An 8,156-nucleotide genomic window follows, 5' to 3' on the forward strand; every position below is an offset into this window, starting at 1 on the left:
CATAGAATTGCCCAGGCCAGAAGGGCCCTCCAAGGGTCATCTAGTCCGACCCCCCCGCAGTCAGCAGGGACACCCCCAGCTAGACCAGGTTGCCCAGGGCCTCGTCGAGCCTCACCTTGAGTATCTCCAGGGAAGGGGCCTCAACCACCTCCCTGGGCAACCTGTTCCAGTGCTCCACCACCCTCACAGTAAAGAACCCTCTCCTCATCTCCAGTCTAAATCTGTTCCCCTCCAGCTTGAAGCCATTGCCCCTCATCCTGTCACTACAGGCCTTTCTAAACAGGTTCTCCCCAGCCTTCCTGTAGGTTCCCTACAGGTACTGACAGGCCGCTATTAGGTCTCCCCGGAGCCTCCTCTTCTCCAGGCTGAACAACCCCAGCTTCCTCAGCCTGTCCTCGTAGCAGAGGTGCTCCATCCCCCTGATCATCCTTGTGGCCCTCCTCTGGACCCGCTCCATCAGGTCCATGTCCTTCTTATATTGAGGGCTCCAGACCTGCACACAATACTCCAGGTGAGGTCTCACCAGAGCAGAGTAAAGTGGAAAACTTGTTTGTTTAAAGTATAAGGCCGTTTGGCAGAGAGCAGAAGGCATAAAAATAAACCCCCCCCAGTTTAGAGAGGTGTTTGCATGGCTCGACTGATGGATGCCACATTCACACCAGCATCCTCTTTGCTCCAGTTTTCGGTGGGGTCAGCCCTGGGGGGCTGGAGAGGCTTTTTGCCATCTCCCAGTATTTTGGGGAGCGGATATCCTAAGGGTGTATCCTTGCCCATGGCTAATGCCTCCAGCCTGTGGTTCCCTATAGAAGGATGGGGCTGCTTGTGCCCAGGAGCAACTGTTTTGTGAGAGGAGCTGGTCCAAGGGATGGAGGCTGCAGCAGCAGCTGAGAAGCTGGTTCTTTCCAGAGGCAAAGCTGTCAGGACTGACAGGTTGTTAGAGATTCGTTTTCACTTATGAGCCATGAAATAAAGCTCATCTCCCCGGCAATTTACTACTCTACAGTCCCATTGATTTTTATAGGAGTTGCCCAGTGTTTCATAGCAGAATGTAATTCTGGGGGTTTTTTTTCAGGCATTTTTGATTTGCCTATCATTCATTTAATGGCTCAGTCAAGAGCCCGCTGAGCTTTTTATAGTATTTAAATGGAAGACATTAGCATGGCATGGATGCTTTAATGCACTTACATATGAATCTTTAATATATTCTTATTGATCAAGTCCTTGTATGATAACAGTGCTGTCCTCCCCATTTACATGGACAACTGAAACACAGAAGGGAAACTAATTTCAAACAGCATATGCAGGATTTCGCAACAAAGACTCAAACCCACTTATTCAAAATCTAATGTCTTAATTCTGGGATCATCCTTTTTCCTATGAGAAGGTCTTTTTTGCTAACATTTGTAGGTGTCAGAAGAGTCTTGTTGTCTCTGTAGCTCTTGGTTATTTGTTATGTGCTGCTGTGTTTGGTTTGGGGAGGCTTAATCCTGCTCTGGGCTGAGTCTTGATTTGCAATTAAAAGTGAATCGTTGCAAAGGAGCTAAATCAGGTCCTAGGGTTTAAAAAGCCCTAAAGGCAATTATTAATTTATGAGGCTAAATTGTTGGTAAGATTATGTGAGCAAGTGGAAACAACTCTTGGGGTCATTAAAAAACAAGAACAGATTTATTGACTGATCAGATGTCAATAAGCTTCCCTTACAAGCATGGACATTGTATCCTGTGAGGGAGTTAGGACGGGCAGGGAAGGTATCTGCCATTGCTAATACAATATTAAATAGAAATCCTCTCTACTTAATCCTCTTATTAGGTATTGTATTACTTTGGCTGTTAGCATGTTTGCTACCTGTTGGTGAGAGCAAGTAATGATGTGATCAGTCATTTTATGAGAACGTTGTAAATGATTTGTATAAAAAGGGTCGATATATCAATCCATTTGCATCACTACTGAGCAAGAGATACCTGTATGGGCCCAAATCTTGTGAGGGATGGGGAAAATTTACTACAAGTTTATCACTTTCTGTCTCTGGCAGTTAGATCTATGTCCTGTCTCTTGGAGGATGAATGCAGTTTGTTGGCTGGCGGCTGAATTATTGAATATGGGCTCGGTAATAGAAAATGTGGAATGCCTTTATCTCCCTGAGAAATCAGAAGGAACTGGATAAACCAAGCCCCTCCTGGGAGGGCTGAAACCTGGGTTCTTTGTGTTTTCCTTGCCTGTGCTCTCTGTGATGAGGAAGAGCTGAACTCTGTGGTGTTACAAACCCAGCCGCTGATGCCAGGCTTGCCATGGTGAGAGCTGGGTGGCTTTATAGGTGAGGTGTTAATTGGTGGCTGAGTGATTAGTAAACAGACAGGCAGAGCTCTGCAGGGTCCCCTGCAATCCTAACCTGGCAGCTGCTTTGGTGTCTGGGCACAACTGTCCCAAGAAAACAGCATCAGAAGGAAAAATACCATTTTATGAAGGCAAGGAAACAAAAACTATTGAAAACTGGAACTTGACTCGGGATGAATACTGCTTTCTGCAAGAGACATGTAGTAGCAAAATTCAGCTGTCTGTGACCAGAGTAAGAGACTATGGGGTGTGAGCAAGTCAGGCAGACCAGCTTCTATGGAAATGTGTATTTAGCTATAGAAAATGGTTATCACCAAAAAAAGAAATTAGCAATTTGTGGAATTGCAATTGTTCTGTGTTCACATGAACTGACTGAGCAAGGCATGGGATTGCCATATAGAAAGAACAATGTTGATTTTTTTTTTTTTTCCCAGATGCTTAAAAAACAGCCCACACTACATTTTAATCCATAAATCTGTGATGCTCTTATCTGGTATGAAAAAAAATCCATATCTGTAGCACACCAAAGAGAACTAAGAAACTTTTCTAGAAAAGCCAGGGCTCTTGGAAGTATTTGTGAATCTTTAAGAGTTTTCTATGATACGGAGGAATTTCAAATAGTCTCCTCTTCTTTCTTCCATACTATAACATTGAATAGTTTACACAATGTGAAACCTTTGCCATCCAACAAGATGAAAATGCCCCTTTCTTTCCTTCTTTCCTTTCTTTCCTAATTCCTGTAATGCAGATGGTCCCCTAACAAGGTGGATTAGGTTTTGAGTTTAAGGTTAAATTAATGATAATATTATCTGCAAAGGGCTTGAATCCATGAGGCTCAATAAGGCAGCTCAGTGTGTAAGGGGAAGACCTGAGGTAGCAGTGCCATTTGTGTGGAGTTACATGAAGAAGTGAAAACCCAGTCCCCCCAAGAACAACTGTTAAAGGCAGGAAATCTAAATAATGTGAGTAAAAACGGGGTGAGAAAGGGAAACAGTGCTCTGTGTCTCGTTTAAGTAGTGTTAGACCAATAGTTCTTCCTGTTAACTGAAGCAATATGGCATGAAGGCTTGTCTGGATGGGGAAGGTAGCGGGCACTAAGGTAAATTGAGAATTTAATGGTGTTTGATGTGAGGACAAGCCCTAAGGGGAATGTCTGACAGTGTGGAACCACCATGCAGAATAACCTGGTGAACTACTAATTAAATTACAGTTAAAATCAATATGGAAAATCGAAGCAAGACTAGAATCTATGACATATGCTTTCCTCAGACTTGTACTGAGTCACCTTGCTTTGTCCCGGAACCACCAAGCAACCAGCATGATTTCTTAGTATTTTTGGTTTTCAGCCGGTCAGAGTTGAATATGTCTCCTGGTAGATTTTATGAAGCTCTATACAAAAAAAACAGTAATGTAAAATTTATTTCTGAATAACTTTTCTATTACTTTTAAGCTGCAGAAGGGTATCAGGCTGTCCAATATTCTAATTTTAAATAAACTTTCTCCAGAACAAATCTCAATGCCTTTTCAGGAAAAACATGGTTTGTGGCTTTGCACGTTTATCACTGTGAATTATAACACCTCTACAAAGACTTACTTCAATTCCAGCATTATTTTCAACAAATTTATTTTAAAACCCATCAAAATGTTGATCTTGAGATGGCAAAAATCTCAACGTTTTTTGTTATTCCACCACATCCCTTAATTTTACAAACAAATAGATCTGATAACGTGGCCATCTGACATATCAGTAAAACAAGAAGTGGAACCATTTCCATAGTGCAGTTGTCTCTTCTTTGCCTCATGATGTTACCACTCTCCAGTGGGAGAGGACAGTAGGATGTAGATATTCATAGAATTGTCTAGGTTGGAAGGGACACCTCCCACCAGACCAGGTTGCTCCAAGCCCCATCCAGCCTGGCCTTGATCCCCTCCAGGGATGGGGCAGCCACAGCTTCTCTGGGCAACCTGGGCCAGGGTCTCGCCACCCTCAAAGGAAAGAATTTCTTCCTGATGTCTAATCTAAATCTCCCCTCTTTCAGTTTAAAACCATTACCCCTTGTCCTCTCGCTCCACTCCCTGATCAAGAGTCCCTCCCCATCTCCCTTGTAGGCCCCCTTCAAGGGACATTATAAGGTCTCCCTGGAGCCTTCTCCAGGCTGAACAGCCTGAACTCTCTCAGCCTGTTTCCACGGGAGAGGTGCTCCAGCCCTCTGATCATTTTTGTGGCCCTCTGCTGGACTCGTTCCAACGTCCCTCATCCCTACACCTTTTCTGGCACAGTAACCCTGGCTGTGTTTCCAGTTACTCTACTTCTGCCAACCTCCTCCTGTCCTCTCCATATCCCCTGGTTCCCAGTGGCACTCCAGCACGATGGCTGCTGCTGAATTAAGCTTGTCCTTCGTGGCTGATAAAGCAACTGTGATGTTTGGTCCTTGCCATGAGGTCACTCTCAAGCTTTCAGAGGTGTAGCTGCTGCAATAGGCATTTGTGTGCGTTCATTTCTAATACCTGTTGGTTATTCCTGTGATGAAGGAGGAAACTCCTTTAATCTTTCTTAAATATCAATTTCCTGGCACAGGCCCTGGTTAGCTGTGACTTAAATACAGCAGTTTTCATTGGCACCACTACTGCTCTTAGTCGATGGTGCTGGAGGGGTGCCGAGGTGTCTGGCAATGGTCCACCTCCCATTTGTGCTCTGCTCCAACGTTTAAATGAATGCTCCCATCCCCTCTGCCTTCCCAGACTCTGATTTTATTCTGTGGCATTACAGTACAGAGCTACTAGTGAAGCTAAACCCAGGTAGGATTTGTCTGGCTGTGAGGACACTGGTATTGTAAACCATCTCAGCTTAAGGTATGGGAGCCATCACTTCAGAAAGGTACTTTGTGGCTCCTGCCAGGAAAGATTGAGCTTGTCTTTTCTACAGGTCATGGAGAAACTGCAGGTCTTGCCTTTCTCTTTGACACCAGTGGGATACCATATCCTAAATAGCCTGTGGATTAATTTCACAATCTCATTTTTACACAACTTCGGCTACTTTGTCCTGATAAGCAGCTAACAATGTCTTTTGTTCATTAATTAAGGATGCTGCCTTTTCCAAAAATGCCATCTAGGACTTTCTTTATTCCCTTGGCAGAAGGCAAGAAATTTCCCTGTGAAGCTTAACCTTCCATTAAAGCTCACCTCTTTTTATCTACTTCAATTCATAGTTAAGGTCTTAATTGCACCTCACGGACAAATGCAAAACAGTCAGCTTTGACATCAATATGAGCTCTTTCAGGAGAGTAACTGTGATGTCAAAAAATCAAGGATTTTGGTTTACATTTCCGTTGGACGTTATGCAAATTCATAGTAAAACCCAGCAGCCTTTAGAGAGATTCTAATGTAAACACAGACCCTCCCATCTCTTTGACCTCTGATGGGTGAGATCCCTTAATCCTGTCTCTGTGGCAGCGGGTTACGTGGTAGATATTTTTGTTCGTTTGGGAAAAGAGAGGTTGTGGAGCCCCATCTCTCACCATCACTGCCCCAGCAGGAGGTCCTGCTGGGCCAGCCCTGGCCATCATCGTCCAGTCACAACCCCATCCTCTCCATGAGGAGGGCATGATGAATTGCACGTGTAATGCTGAAGACTTGAGGATTCCCTACAAACATTTAGGAAACGGTGACTGATTTGCCACAATGCTTGTGGGGTGTGTCACAGGTAGGCTTCAAGCTGTGGCCCACCAAAAGCTTAGCCCTGAAATTTTTCTTTACACAGAAGTATTTTTTTTAGCAAGCACATCCTTACAGTTGCCTTTTCCCTCTTGCTCAGGGTGACTGATGGCTGTTCTGGAGGCCTGTTTTCAAACAGAGAAACAAATAAACCAAGAGTTTAGGTGGTGGGGGAGAAATCTCACGTAGGTGCTAAGGGCTAAGCCATTCCCTGCTGTGGTCAATCCGAGTCTTTTCTCTTTACCTCAACAGCTTTTTCCAGTGCCTGTGACTCGGGTGCTTTTAGAAATCAAAGTTGCTTCAATGCAGTCAAGCCCCCACCGATGTTGGGTGGTGGGGAGCAAGAATGGGACTGGATGATTATTCTGCAGGCAGCAATGGTTTATTTTAGGAAATAAAAGAAGTGCTGGGGAGAAGTTTCCCAGCTGTTGTATGTCTGTAAGTGGCACCTAGAGATGGATGAGTTGGCAGAGATAGACAAGCAAGGGAGTGTTCACATGCTGGCCTGGTTGGTTGGGAAGGGGACTCCTACCCAACTTGAAGGAGCAGAGCTCTTTGTGGGCATCCTGTGGAAGTCTGTAGGGCTATGAAAATGCTGGGGATCGTGTCAGTTAAGCACCAAAGGCAACTCTATGAAAATGACAGCTTTTCCAGCCAGTTAGCTCTGTGGTGGACATCCACTGGAGGATCTGCTCCTGTGGCTTCCAGGTCACTACAAGAGTTTTCAAGGCATTTTGTGGTGCTGTGGTCATGTATGTGGCTGACGTACATAACATTTACAATGAAAAATTGTCATGACAGTTTTGCCACCTCTGAAATTTTGATGGAGCATTAATATATGTGGTTGAAACGTAGACACGGAGCTCAGGAAACACAATGGGTCCTGGCTGACCTCAGAGATGATGCAAAGGAAGGCCAGGAACTCACACGAGCCAGGGCTGTAAGAATAAAATAGTGAGGGATCAGCCCCAGGTCAAAAAGTCTGTTGCAGAATATTTTTTTGAACTGATAAAACCATTTTGCCATTTGGTTGAAAACACACAGAAGATACAGATTAATATCTCTGATGGCGATCAGAAGGTGTTGGAGGACTCTGGGGCTAAACCCAGGCCCAATCTTGTCTCTATTCTTGGGTTTCCATTTGAACTGATAAAACCATTTTGCTGTTTGGTTGAAAACATACAGAAGATAGAGATTAATATCTCTGGTGATCAGAAGGTGTTGGAGGACTCTGGAGCTAAACCCGGGCCCAATCTTGTCTCTATTCTTGGGTTTCCTCTTGAAAACCCTTTCCAAATGCCTTGCTCTGCCTTGTCTCTGTGACCCTCTCTAAGATAGGGTTTAAAAAAATGGTTTGAGATCTGCAGATAGAAGAAGCTTTGAGAACAAAATATTTATTACAACGCAGTGATTGTGTTTCAGGGAATTTGATATCAACGTGCCTGTGGATTTTCTGTTGTGTGTTTCGGAGGGTAGGAACGAGCAAAGGCATCACTAATCTTGTCAGCTGAATCCCTGCCTATAATGGAGCTGGTAATTCCCTTCTCCTAAAAATTTAAAATTACTTTCTTAGTAGATATGGCCAAGTTATCTGGGTTTTTATTCCCTTTAGAAGCGACGATGACGAGGAAATAATATATAATTTTGCATTTGAACCAGCAAGAACCGTTAAAGCAAGAACTGTTGAAGGGAAACGTGTCTGAAGGCTGATGATGTGTCAGGTGCACTGAAGGCAACTTTTTATCTTGCTCTGGGTGTGCAGCTTCGGGTTTCTCATTCTCTTCACCCTGCAAATATTTTGGCTGTAGCAATATAAATTTATTTCCTGCGTGTAGCAGAGTAAGAAGTTCTGTGTGCACAGTAAACACGTTTTACGTGCTCAGACTTCAAAAAGCTGAGTGAAGGTCGTTTGTAGCCATGACTGCTCTGCGGCTCCTTCGTCAGGAAAACCTGCGGCAAAAGGGGATAAAACTTGTCAGAAACTAGTTTGGACTTCAATGACAAGTGTATCTCTGTGCTTCATTCCTAATCACAGCGACTTTTCTACTGTTTGCTTGGAAGTAGAGCTACCTAACGCGCTTTTCAGCTGGGGTTAGATCAAGCCTTAG

Source organism: Calidris pugnax, unplaced genomic scaffold (genome assembly GCF_001431845.1).
Source record: "Calidris pugnax isolate Ruff unplaced genomic scaffold, ASM143184v1 scaffold52, whole genome shotgun sequence".
NCBI classification, from domain to species: Eukaryota; Metazoa; Chordata; class Aves; order Charadriiformes; family Scolopacidae; genus Calidris; species Calidris pugnax.